At 30.1% G+C, this 15,325-nt stretch overlaps 1 protein-coding gene across 3 annotated transcripts in view; it reads right to left on the bottom strand.

Annotated features, from left to right (window-relative positions):
• LOC132951701 (leucine-rich repeats and immunoglobulin-like domains protein 2) overlaps positions 1-15,325 on the bottom strand; it is a 141,500-nt gene that overhangs the window by 67,641 nt on the left and 58,534 nt on the right. Inside the window, exon 1 of one of the 3 annotated variants that reach the window (XM_061023585.1) lies at positions 2,201-2,707. The exons of the other annotated variants lie outside the window; for them this stretch is intronic. The gene's annotated coding sequence lies outside the window, so the exon portion shown is untranslated. Of the gene's footprint in view, positions 1-2,200; positions 2,708-15,325 lie in introns of those variants that run through there. 3 annotated transcript variants of the gene reach the window in all.

Below are 15,325 nucleotides of genomic sequence, written 5' to 3'. Positions count from 1 at the left end.
GTACTTAATTATATCGGATATTCTCCCATCTCAAATTCTGCCAACATCAATTAATAAAATATATCAAATTAGCAAGTTTTCTTCTCGCATGGATAGTAGGAAATCCTACTATCCCTACCAAGTTCTAAGATTCCCGAAAGTTATGTTTCCCTTATAAATTATCCAAAATAGATAGTTCACCTGCATAATACGCTTCTATGTATTTTATAATTTATAATTTATAATTCTGTCTAATCTTCTTACATTATATATTCATCACAGTTGCAATTTTCTCGTTTTCGCAACGTTTATTATTATTCCTTATCTATATTGTCCGCGGCAAAACGATAATAATTACATTTAAGAGGGGTAGTTTTAAACGTCGAGGGTGCTAAGAACGTCTTAAGTCTTCAGACTATCTACTCGGGCGTTTGAATAATTCAGAACATGAAAAAATATAAAAATTAAAAACCAACATTTTAAGGGGTAGAGCATACAAAGTTGAAAAATACGTGTAGGTACGTAATCCAAAATATGACGGTTTTCCTTTTATTTTCCAAACGGCGTGTGCATTATTATTAATATTATTTTTTTTTTCGTGCGCTAGAATAGACGGAAGAAACGAATAGCGTATTTTTATGTTTCTATAAAAACCAATAATCGATCTTACATACTAGGTACCACAGATACGGGATAAACGAGACAACGAAAATAGCTTATACCTAATATATTATTATGTTCAATACCGTGTATTTCGATTGCAGTCACTGCCCGTGCACTGAGCATACAGGGAAAAACAAATAAAATTATGCAAACTTTCGATGGGTATTGTGCAGATATGCAGTGCTCCGTAAATGTGTCATCTTCGCGTGGACTTTAAAATATTCGCGTTGCACAGATACGAAAAACCCCGAAAAAAAACAAACAGATAAACATAATTTAACGTGTCTCGTGTTATCCGGAGGGTCTGACGACTTTACCGAAAATCGTGTAAATCGATAAACACGGTTTTAAAGTTGTCTCCGTGACGCTTTATGAATAATTTATCATTGGCTAAGGCATATTTTACCGTCGAAAACAAAGCGCAAAGGTCACGACTAGACACGATGTGCGTGTACAAAAAAGCGTATGAAATATTATATAGGTTTTTTTTTTATGGCAAACACTAATTTTCTCAATTATTTTTTAGTGGATTTTAGTGTGTTTTTTTTATGTATTTTAAAGCACAAGCACTAAAAAAGTTTGTGTTTTACTTATAACATATTATTTCGAAAAAAGATGATTATTATCGTGGCAATATAACAAGGTATAAGCTCCATTATTTCTAAGTGACTACGTTCAACATCGTTTTAAGAGCTTATAAAACTATAATTGATATTATTATACCTAGTTTGCTTGGGTTTGTAGTCGACAAAATATATTATTAGAATTTTCTACTCAAAAAAATATTATTTTTACTTTTATGAAATTTTGAAAACAGTATACCTATAATAATTTATTATGACTTTAATATGCAATTAATATAAAATGTTATCACAATTTCTAAAAATGTAGTTATTAGCTTGAAATTATGTATTTCAAGTCCTAAACATTACTGACAAAAATCCAAAAATAAATACGATTCATAAAAATCAGCGCTTCACTTATAAACGACAACTGGAAAATTAAATCGTTGGTATTAATTGTACACTAACTTATCAAACATCTCGGCGGCCATCTGAGAAACCAATAATCTATAAAATCACTACCACTAAATTTAGTGAAAAACACGATAGACTTATTTAAAAAAAAAAATTCGTTTCCATAATATTTAAATATTATTTAAACCGAAGAAGTGTTTCGAATTACACATATATAAAGTAAACTCAAACGTATACCAATAATAAGGTCATCTATAGAATATCATATTTTCGTTCGTTGGCAAAAACGAATACCTATCGTGTACGGGAAAACTTAAAAGAAATATAAAACCGTGGCAAAGCCATAATATTATTGTCCCATCGTCATTTGATAGATTTATCGTGACGTCTGTCTGATCGGTTCTATATAATAATAATATTATTATGGGTACATCTATCATACCACTTATCGGATTTTTTTTCCAGCGCAAGACGTTGGTGCGTTTTCATCGATTTTTTCCCCCTTTGAAATAAGAATAAAACAATTTTTCGACGACGGCGAATTTTTTGCCAATATCGGCTTACACGGTCGCGAAACTCACCTGCGTAGTTGATGACACGACGGCGGTGGCGGCGGCGGGCGACGGCCGGAACAACGACAATATTATTATCGTCCATGTTCGAGAGAGTTTCCGGGCGTCACTTCCGGCGGCTACTACCGAGGCGACGGTGATCCGACAACGACGACAGCGGAGATATCATGACACTATATTATTATTATACTATGCTATGTGATAATATTAAAAAAATAATATACCCAAATCGATCCGACGACGCGGCGCAATCGCATACGTGAAATTACTATCGTTGCGTTTAAAACGATTTTTAACGATTTTTATTCGTAGCGACCAGATAACTAGAAAATCATGTTATAATATCATAGTATTGTACAATATAATATGACGGTATATTATAATATAACATTATTATTATCGAACGGCCCGAAAATTGTGGAAACGTGGACGAAAGAACAAAATATTATGTGTCGCAGAAGACGAAGGACGCGACGACTCACGCGCACAATCACCGCCGAATAGATAATATTATTATGTCGTCTGATATTATGGCGGTGGCAACGGTGTTAATTCCGAACGCGTTAACGATACATTTCCTGTACACGGTGGCCTATTCATGTTTCCATTTAGACACTACATATCGTACACTTGGATCGAGGGTCACATTTTCGTTATTGAATAGGTACCTACCGCTAGTTCATAAAATATTATTATGATATATGAATAAGTACTCCATATACTTGGATGAAACATTTAAAAAAAAAGTATTTGGAACAGAATGTACTACTATTGGCACTCTGTGAACACCGATTTCGGTTCAAAACTGTGTTTATAAGATTTTTTTGTACAAGTACCTATTGTACAACTAATTTGAATAGGACATAAGGATTTTTATAAGGGATTTTTGAAAAAGTATTCTCATCAGTATTTCGAATAAGCGAGTGACTAATGACTAATGAGTAATATGTATACCGGAAATAGACTTTGATTTCTCGTAAAATTTCAAATTTTTGGATCCGTTTATATTTTAATACATTATTACAGTACTTCTAAGTCTTACTCCGAGTAAGTTACTCGTTTCACTCTTGGTTCGGGTATTTGATAATAAAGATTTGTGCAGAACAATATTTGGTGAACGAAAAAAAGAATAAACACGTTCGATAATTTGAACCGACCGAATTATATGTTAGTTTTTGAATATTCACTGGCGATGACGTATAGAAAGTTTGGGAACCGTTAAACACCAAGCACACACGTGAACGCACAACGCAATTTTTTGAAGCCCGGAAAATGGTAGACTTTTTTTTATCGAAGGGACAAACCGCATTTATACAATTTCGTCGCATCGATAAGGACCGAATAGCAATGTCATTATTATGTCATAGATCACATTTCTTTAACAAATTGTAAACACGAACCTTTTTGATTAGTATACAGTCGGCCATTTTACCGACTTCAAAATTAAAGCCAAGTCAGCAATCTTGTTGTATAATAATCATTATACAGTTGGTTACCGAATTCGTGTGATTGTGACTTGTGAGTATGATTTGTGCGTTGCGGTCGAACGGGAAGTCGGCTATCTAGTCGAATTATAACATTTAAATATATTATATCTGTGGCGACAACGCATAGGGACTACCGCTACCACGGTCGAAGATCGATTTACCATGTATGACGTGGTAAGTGTTATCCGTTTGATCGTCGTCGCGCCTGCGCGTGTGTGCAGTGTGAGTTTGATCCCCACTGTGGATCGAGCTAGGGATTTCAAACTTTTTGGACGCTGTGCGCGGTCGCGCAGTCGCGTTCAATCCGTTCAATCGCGACCACCTGATCGTTTGACGAGAAGAGAAAAAAAGGAGAAAACTAAGCGTGTCAAATGTACCTATATATATACAGGGCGATAACGTTTTTTTACCATTATTATCGTCTACCGATGCTACGACAACAACGTGTGATATATATATATATTATATTATATTGTTAGCGCAATGAGTGGATTCGTAAAGCCCAACTTACGCGATAGCGAACGCTTGTGTGGTGTACATGTCCTGCACAGCGAGTGTAACTTTTTTTCGTTTTTTTTTTTGTTTTTTTTTTTTTATCAAGTCTTAAAAGTACATAAGGTATTTTATCATAGGATTTTTTATTTTCACCGTCGACGACCTTTTTGCTTACCTGCCTGCGCTCACGAACCACATATAATATTAATTCAGAGCCCGAATTGGAAAAATAAAAGAAAGAAGACTCTCAGACTTCAAAAAATTTGCGTTCCTTATAATGATTAAACTCAAATTAGCTACCCACCAAACCTTCCATTTTTAACAATAGGTAGTTGAAATATATAATATACCAATATAGTAGCATTTACCATCAATTTAAACGAATACTATTTTTCTTATCATTTATTAATATAAAAATTAACGATTACTAATAATGATAAATAGATAAATAATCTTTGACAACGGACTAAGATATTATACTCTTATATAAGTCTGTGCTTTTGACTGTGTTATCAACTACCGTAAAAAAAATCATTAAATTTAATTTTAATATCTTATTGAATATGTTTAACCTAATGAAATAATAATTACAAAATTACAATACTATTTTAACGAATAAAACGTCCTCCCGTTCTAATTAAACTAATTAGAAGGGGACAAGGGGTGCCCTCAAAATATAAAACAATTGAAAAGGATCTCTGTCCCCCTGCGTCCTCCCCTGTCAATTCGAGCACTGAATACTATTATAATATAATATAATATTAGTTACCTCTTACGCGTTTGGCCGTATATTATTATTATTGTTTATTATTAAAATATTATATTATACACGTTTTCGACCTTCGTGATACAAATCATATTAAGTATTCAACTCGTATACTTAACCTACTATTCCACTCGTATAGTATTCGACCTCATCACGCGTGCGAGTTCTCACAGTTATATTATACATTTTAAATAAACGAGTGTCGACGCTACGCAAACACATACCTAATAATATTATACAGTTTGTTTTCATTAGCAGCTTTTCGTTAACAACATAAAACGACACATCGTTATAAAATAATATACTATTAGGTAACGCGCTCGTATATACCTGTAGGTTCAAAAAATATGTATTTATACAACGTAGATAGACATCGGAGTCCTTTTATGACAATCACAATTTAAATTAATTACTGCAGACGTTATAATATATTATTATAATATTATCTTGATTATTGATCGTATAATGGTTAAATATCGTTCTACGATAACATTGCACGGTCGTGTTCCATATATTTTGGTATTCGGTAGTGTTCAGACGATAATATAATATTTCCTTGCGCAGGAAACTTTATAGGTAGTATAGGTACCTTTTTGTTTTCCACAAAATAGCGATAACCTATAACCATATAGATAACTACATGTTAAATTAAATAATTTGAAAAAAAAATCAATTATCTGGATTTATATAAATTTTAAGAATAGTTTAAATAATATTGTTCTAATTAAGTGCGCATTTCAACTATTTTCGTGAAGGGGTATTTATTGTATATGTTCCTATGAGTTGATCAAAATATATTTTTCTTCATTGTAGAATTAAAAACTTTTCACAGTTAATTTACGTAAAGGTCAACTCCATTTGCAGAGATGCTCCCATTCGAGTAAATAAATAAAAACATAATTAAATAATGTAATTGAATGTATCTATTATACAGTGAAACTTCCATACTACGAAGTCTCAACGGGCAACAAAAGAAATTCGTTAAATAGAATTAAATGAATTCGGTTCTAATTTGGTTGAGGTTCTTAAAAATGTTTCGTTAAACAAAAAAATTACATTAAATGAAAGTTTCACTGTATTAAGTATATATTTTATATAACATACATTATATGATTTATCGTAGGTATATATTGGTATGTCGGGTGCATATTATAAAAATGAATAAATAATACACAATAAATAAATAAGACATAGTTATTATTTTAAATAATGAAATTATAATAGTTTTATATAAAAAAAAAAATGAAAATGAGGAATTCCCACATGGTCACCTTCAAATACATCATAGAGAATTCTAATAATAATAATAATAATATACTTGCCATCGCAAAGTACATAATATTATCTTATTTGTCTGTCTTCGACATTAGACTATTAGAGTGACTGTTTTTGTTGTATAAGCCACGTAGTATGATGTCTAGTGACAAATTATTAACCACGGGTTGCTTTTTTTAAAAATTGAACACCTCCAAAACGATCAAATATGCATTTAAATTTCAAAATGTAAGTTAAAATAATTTTACAGGCATTTGAGAGTAGACATATTAAAACAATAATATCTACCTACATTAACTCGATTGTATATATTACGGCATTTTGGTACAAATTATTGAAAAATATCTAAATTTACATTGTAATATGATGTGAAAATTTGTTGTTTTTTTGGCCTACAGGTACTAAGAACAATATATATACACCTACTTTACGACTGAGTATATAAATTGTATCTCTTTTTTTGCTTGATTAAAAAAAACTAATTGATAGCGTAAAACACTAAAGAACTACAATACAGATATAATTTATGTATCAACACAAATTGATAACATCATTTATTCATATTTTGGAAACCATAAAACATATTATACCTAATCCAATAAAATGTACCTACATTTTATCAAAATATACTGTTTGATGAATAAATAAATACCAATAGAAATATCCAATATGTATGAATATTAATGTTGCGCAGATGAATCAGGATGTGTCAGGATTCCAGTTTTTTCCTGCATAAACGGTTTCTATCAAGTGTTAAATAAACTTAATTACTAATTTGTTTTAGCCTTATCTAGTTTTGTATGTGACTCGGTTAATAACACTGGCCGTATTCTAATCGGATTTTAAACACCATTTTAATATAAAGATAAATTATCAATGAATTGTACTATTGCAGGATAAATATTTCTATGAATCATACTGTGCGACTGGTCGTCCATTCCGCGAAAGTCGCCGTGACTTAATCACCGCTCCAGAGGATCTTTTAAAGCTGAACTCTAGTTATTGAAATCATTTACTCCTAAGTAGAGTGTAATCGGCTTAGTTGGACGGCAAAAGAAAACATTTATAAATTGTGATTAAATCTCCGAGCAGACAGAAAGAAAGCATTAGTGTAACGAGGTTTGACATAAGCATAACATTCGAAAAGAATAAAATGAGAACAGTGGTTATAATATTATGTAGTAACTATTTATTATAAAAATTTCAGTATCATCGAAGTGTATATTATTATTATTATTATTATTATTATTATTCTTTATGAACGTTTAATATTTGTTGAAAAAAAATGATAGTGCAAGAGTGCATACGTACGAAAACTGGGGAGTATTTTAAATTACGTCTCGTATACCACTTATATAACTCATTTATTGTATTTTGACATATTTTAATAATATTTATGACGGCTACTGTGAGAATAGGTACTCGCTACTTTGTTTCTGATAATGTGAATGTCAAAACACATCCTTAAACTTAACTTATTAAAATAAATTGTTTATGGTCAAAAACTGTATGCATAAAATGAATATGTAATGTAGCTGAGTGTTCATTTTAAAAGTTTTATTGTTTTAATAATGTTAACTCTGTCTCTCTTTTTAACAAAACTTTCTTTTGTTGTTCGTCTGTACATACCTATTTATTATAATTGTGTTAAAATGGAAAGTTATCGTAATTAAAATTTTTTTTCCATTCAAATAAAGAATAATGATTAAATGACGTATTTTCACTGTCTAATTTTAGAAAAAAATTATACTGGAAATTAGGTCACACTTAATGTAGTATAATTATTTAATATTAATTTTTTTGGTAGGTACCCTAAATTTCTAAGTAAAATTATAAATTCAACTTAAAATATTTTTATAGATTAATTAACCATAGTAATTAAAAATTAGTACTAGGTATATCGACATTATTATTATTTTTATTTTCAGAAAAACGTATAAAATTATTTTACACATTTTTGGAAAATTTTTTTCTTTCATTATTTATTATATTAAGCTAATAAAAATTATTAATAATTGTTAAAACCTTTATCTAATTTGTAATTAACCTTTATCTAATACTAGGTAGGTACTATACATTTTTTATACATCTAAATTTTTTTCTTTCAGTAGGTAGCCAAGTTGGATTTATTTTTTAAGAACTTTTCAAGAGTTACTATGGGCATGTTTAATTAAAAGTATAACATACCTCCAGATTTAAGTTTTCAAATTATTTTAATGAAATATATATAGAATTACGACTTTTAATATTTTGTGAATAATTTTTGTTCAGTTTCTACTGCTTTTTCAAACAGTAAGTGAGTGGAACTTAGCATCGTTTTTGTATCTGATTCCTCTCTCTAGTTGGACGACATTCGTTTCTCAATGGCACTCGGTTTTTATTTTATTTTAAAATAGGTAAGTGTTTTTGATGTATATAAGATATGTTGGTATAGTGACAGTAAAAAACAGATTTTCAAAAGCAAAATGTATTTTATTTCAACGCATTCATTCAAAATATAGGTTACTTTACGTACATCACTCAAAAACGATATGGTCTAAAATTTTTGAGAATGTTCATATTGCTACAAGATTAGATCTTTTGTTCGAAGATTAAATTGACAGTGAAATCGAGATTTGACATTTGTGTGTATTTATTTTTTGTACTAAAACTACATCGGCCAAAATTAAATAAATAATATAATATTACTTTAAACTCGTGTACCTATTAATATAATAATAATAATAATTCACATCCGTGCGATTTTATACATTGACTGTATACACGAATCTCACAAGTGATTTTAGTATTTAAACACTATTACCTAGCATGACGGTAAATAAAAAATTCCCGTACACCGCATAAAATAATTATAATCATAATAATATTGTATAAACACATAATATCACACAAAACCACATCACGAAATAATCCGAAACGGCAAGCGAACATTTTGCGTTCATTTCAAAACGTTATTTTACCCGTATTGTGTTGTGTCTGGAGCTAATGTACCAGAGATCAGAGTTGCGCGGGGTTTAAATTTCATCAGTGTGAAAGGCAAATTACGCTGACAGCGCACAGCCACAATCTAAAAGCTCATTGAATATTTACCAAAGCGAAATCAGTGCAGGGAAATATGATTATATTATACATATTATGCTTACCTATGATTTTATAATAATATAATAGACCCAATGTCACCGGACAACGAGTAGGTAATAGCCACTGCACACGTAATTATTAATGTCACTATACTGTTATGGTATTGGAGGCAAGCATTACAATAATATATATAGAATATATATTTAAAACCCAATACTATGATTATCGATAGGAAAGGCTTAGCAGTATTGCAATAAATAGTAAGGTCTAGCAAAATTATCGATAAGAGTTTTGTTATATTATTTACATCCTAGTAGCGAAATCACATAACAGATCAAATGGCAAGATTAGCATATAATACTGCGTATTGGTAAAAAGGAGCCAAACATAATTTATATATGAAAAATATTAATATATACTATAACGAATAATTTATGCATATATCGATATAGCTGTTAAACAGGATGTCCACAGTAAGACTAACAAGATAATATAAACATAAAATAACTATCATTAGGAAAAGGTAGATTCTACTTAGGAGAAATATGAACAGACTAGAGTTAGACGTGATCCATGCTTAGCGATAACCACCTTTGCAGACATATTGTAAACACCATACAATTATTTTCAAGATATTATGTATACCCATCTAAGTAATTAGATAATAATTAGATTGAAAAAATGGCTTTCAGAAAATTTGATTTGATAAACTTAATAATGTGTTTAATCAATTTTAATGGAAAATTTTTATTTCGACAACATAATATAATAGGTATAACATACTTACATTTTATTATGTATGTAGTTCATTATAACATTTTATGACCTCAAATAAATATATTACTTATATTCTATACAGTTATTTATCGTTTTCAAAATAAAAATATAATTTATTGGTATTGACATTTTAATATGGATTACAAACATTTAAATGCAAAAAGTACGTCTTGAAGAATTCAATATTAATAACAGTTCTTAATTGAATTGTCTCTTTGTAGTTATCTAAATTAGTGATTCAGCGATATTGACAGAAGAAAGATTCTGTATGTTATTTAAAAAAAAAAAATAATAATAATAATAATAATAATAATATTAATAAAACTGTACATTTAAAATATTTAAATTGTATTTTTATTTCCTTCGGAGGACCTTTCTTCTATCGTCGATCTTTAATTTATTATATCTTTTCCCTCTACTTTAAACTTTTTTGATCTCAAAATAATTTATTTGTCATACTATTATGAATTTCATAAATCTGCAAATGGAAATATTACCAAGCGGGCTTATAAGAAGTTAAAAAACAGAATTTGAATATAGCACTGCAGACGATTCATTATTCGAGTCGAATACTTTTCGCTCTATCGATTCGGTTGTTTTTACGTGTCTGTATTGATTAATATTAAGCCTTTGCAATTTTAATAATTATAATTTCATAACGATTTCCTTAGTATTGTACCTGGGGATACACTCGAATCAACATTATCCAATATATCAAATGCACTGTCGATTAAATTACATACACCCAACTACGTAGTAGAAATTTGATTACATTTTAAAATTTTCAGTACCAGATCGTATAGGTATGACGGTCCCAATTCAAACAAATCCGAATAAACGATCCGATAGGTACATTTTATTGTCGCCGCGTCCGGACAGAACCGCGTGTAGGTCATTCGGAATAACGTACCTACATGAGAGTTATTCCATAGTTTGTTCCCGCGAGAAACATTGACTTCAATAAAAGAAGAAGTAGGCACTACATATCTCAATTATGGTAGGTGACAGGACGGAAAAGGTTATGCATTAAACGGGCACTGTTGCGACCGTAAGTACTTTCGCAGTGTTTTAGGTCAGACTTAACATTAAAACGATTTATAAGTTTGCCGGAACAACGCCGCACAATGGTTACATTTTATCAAAACCTTTTTCGAGTGTGTTTAATTATTTTACATTGTAATTTTCGGAAATGCTTGAAATAATAACTATACCTAGTTGGTTTAATTAACTTTTTTTTAATTTATAATTTCACTTCTATATACAATGGCCTTGCGATCAATACGAAATTGTTTTAAAAGAATTAAAAAAATAAGAAATAACTGAAAATAAAACAATTCGCTAAAATACCCTTTATCACCCGTCCGTCTGTTAGTTATCGGTACATAGTTACGATTGTTGATATTCATTTTTCAAAAATTTTAATATTAGTAGTAAGAACTCAAAACAAAAAAACTAGAAATATAATACATGTTTTTAACTAGAGTCTTATTGAAATATATATTTTAATGCAACAGTTGAATAGATGCATAATAATCCATACTAGGCAGTATATTAAAAAAATATTAAAATATAAGTATTTATTATAGATTCATACTAGCCAATATTAGAAAAAAGGTTAACTTACAAATTGTTTTTAAATTGTACATGAAATTATTGCGTTGTATTAAAATTAATTTAGAAACCGGAAATTTAGCACGCCTCTCGAAAAGTGAGTTTTCCTAACTTGTTCAATTTGTAATGTATGGTTATATTCATGTCTTAACATATTATTATTATAATATAGTTAGACATTAATTTGATTAAATAACACAATGGCAAATTATATTATTATTAAAAACTCGTCCACGCTCGCCAAATTAAAAATCATGAATATAAAATTATGATTATATATTTCGTACAACATATCGTATAAGGGTAATATTAAAGGGATTGTAAACGGAAAATTATTTCAACAAAAATGTATCAATCTTTTGTCAATCATACCGATGGACCTGATAACGTGAAAATACTTCTGAAAACTGATTTTAATTCGTTAATATGTCTACTTGAGATCAATCAGGCCACTTGTTTAAAATGTTGTTCCTAAACTACTATACATTTTGTATAAATATTTAAAATTAACGACATTTTAAATGTTGATTATTAGAAAATTAAATTAAAAATCATAAAATGTGGCCTGGTTGACCTCAAGTAGACGTAGTAGGCAGTAGCGTATTCAAATCAGTTTTCAGAAGTCTTATCGCATTTTCAGGTCCATCGGTAGGATTGACAAAAAGTACATACAAATTAATAAATAAGCAAACAATTGTTTACTGTTCACGTACGCAACGCTCCACTATTTTATTTACACACAGTTACATATTATATCAATAGTAAGGGAAAATTCTACGAAAATCAATTTTTGTATTCCCAATAATATAGTTTATTGAGCGATTTCGTAGTAAAAACCTCTATATAATTAATATTGAAGAGAATTTAATCTGTTCCAGTATAAAAGTCAATTTTGATATTTTTAATTACTAAACTCAATAATTTAAAATTCAAAAAGTAAAATATCACAAGTTTTAGAGCTAAATATTGGCCATTGAAAAGAAAATATTGAAAGTCTACTCATACACATGCCTAGATAAACTTCTTCTCTTATATTTGTACTATACTATAATGTCACTCAGCAATTTATATTGTCGGAAGTACGAAACTAAATTTCGGTGTTTCCCTAAAATTCACATTTGTAATATTAGTGTGTAAAGTGCTGCTGAGATATCGACATGGACGTGCGCGTGCGCTTAGCTACCTATTTTATTTGCACACAGTCACACACACTAATGATCACTTAGCGAAATTTACTACGGATACATTTATAATACCAGCGGGAAAACAATTTTAAAATTGGCCATTTTGAACTTCTTAAAAACTGTCCATTCGCAATGTTCATAATCAAAACCGAGTGCTAATCAGGATACATGTTATAAAATATAAATGTTATTGAGTGTATGGATTATTGTTTCAGACGTATCTGAGTTGTGGTGCTGTTATTCGAAAACCGCAAGCTTGATGTGGGTATTGAAACATTTTGCATACATTGTGTTTAAATATGTGAATAATAATATTATCTCATGTAATAAGTCACCGGGAAAATGCTATTAGATTTTAATGGTATAATATAATACATTTATAAACAATAAAGTCACATTCGATTTTTTAATTTAAAGACTTTTAAAAAGTTGTTTGTATAGGTAGTTAAAATTGTATTCGAGTTTTGAGTAACTTGGTTAAAATATTTTCGAGGAAACGAGCAACTTTGGATAGTAATTATTTGAGCATTTTTTGCAATATTTTTGTGTTATCTGAAAAATAATGCAAACTCAGTTTACAACGCTCGTTGTCGTCGGATTACTAGTAAAATACGGTTGAAAAATTCTCCCAATTTGGTGTTTAGAGTATTTTCGTAGCAATGAAACACAAACACGACGCCATCATCGCATATGGTCTTACCAGTCACTAGACAGATATTATTTTTCGACGATCATAGAATACGGTCCACGAGGAGGAAAAGGTGGATATGTTATATTATTGATCCGACGTAACCCAAATCGTTAAAAATTATATTTGAAAAACGTAGTGCGCAATATATAAACGCGAAATCGAGTTTTTCAGTCACTATTATTCTCTATATTATTATATGTGTATGTTGTGCGCATATAAATCGTTCTAAAAGTTTGTTTTCACAAAAATTCTCTACACACACGTGGACGAGCGACTTGTATGCCATAGGGTATACTGCCTATTATCTATAGGCAGTTTTAACAAAATTTTGAGAAAAATTAAAATTTTAAATCTTAAATATTATATTTATGTACTAATTAAGTAGGTAACTGACAAGACGTGGTCTAATGTCAGTCAGTATAACATTGCAGGTTATTTCGTAAGTACATGATTATATGGACAAACTGTTTTGTGCAAAAAACAACCACTTCTACAACAGCCATATAGTTAAGACACCAAAAATGTATACACGATAATACGACGTAGGTAAGACAATATATATATATTTATTTGTTCATATAACTTATGAATAATTATAAATATTTATGTATCTTGTTGTTTTTTGATGTCCTATTATTACGATATAATCTGTTATTCTTATGTTCCTCAAACTTAATTCCTAAATAGCTATAAAAAAACCACTATGGTACAGAAGATATTGTCTTTTGTGTTTCTCGGCTATGACTATAGTCTGAATTAAAAAACACTTTTTTCAGACTATTTATGACAGCGAGGCGTCCTATTTATGTACGCCGGTAACACTCTGTGCGAGTATTAGCATTTAATAATATATTATTTCTACCTATAGTTGCGTACCGACGGATGGTGGGAGGAGGGGATCCGAGGGGCTCATGTTCATCAGAGAGAACGGCAAGAGGCGTCATCTATATTATAAAAGTTCATGCAAAAACTAAGAAATTTGTAATTCTAAACTCTACGATCAATAATGACTGAGGAGAGTTTTCAATGAACTGGCCTTAATGAAAACTCAAGCTCCGAAATGTTGTACAAGTTTTGCGGGTAGTCAAGCTCTCACGACTTCAGACGCCATATTATCTTCAGCTATTGGACTGGGCAAAATAATTATTAATAATTAAACATTTTTTCGACTAAAGTTATAATACAATTTTAAAAACTAATTAATAAATCATGGCTAAGTAAAACTAAATACGAACGATAATTTGTTTTCGATGGAGTATATTTTATTAACCACAACCCTCCTCCCACAATTTAAAACCCTGGCTATGCCCCACTGCCTACCGACGCCAATATTATAGATACGAGACATGCAGCTGGTATACAGGGTAAACGCAAAGGCTCGAATCCGTGGAAAAGCGATTTTTCTTTTTATTCTTGGACAATACTCCATGACTTTTTTTATATTTGTCCGTGGGACGTTCAAATCCCTCCAACAGGTACACGATTGAAGTTCTCGATGTGTTTATTCGTCGAGACGAATAATCGTGTCTAATTTTTTTTGGTAGGTGACTTATGGTATTTTGTTTGTGGTTTTATCATCTCGGAGAGATCAAACATCGTCGATTGTTGTTTTTATTATGTACATAACAATGTTATAATATCATATAACATAATATTATGACACCTACCGTATAAGCGTTGGAAATCGGACCAACGGTTAATCGTTTTATTTTATACCGTGGTAGGTTAAATGCACGTACGTTACTTATAATATAATACGACGTTATA

The sequence above is a fragment of the Metopolophium dirhodum genome, chromosome 9 (assembly GCF_019925205.1).
Source record: "Metopolophium dirhodum isolate CAU chromosome 9, ASM1992520v1, whole genome shotgun sequence".
NCBI lineage: Eukaryota > Metazoa > Arthropoda > Insecta > Hemiptera > Aphididae > Metopolophium > Metopolophium dirhodum.
This window is presented reverse-complemented; position numbering and strand designations above follow the sequence as displayed.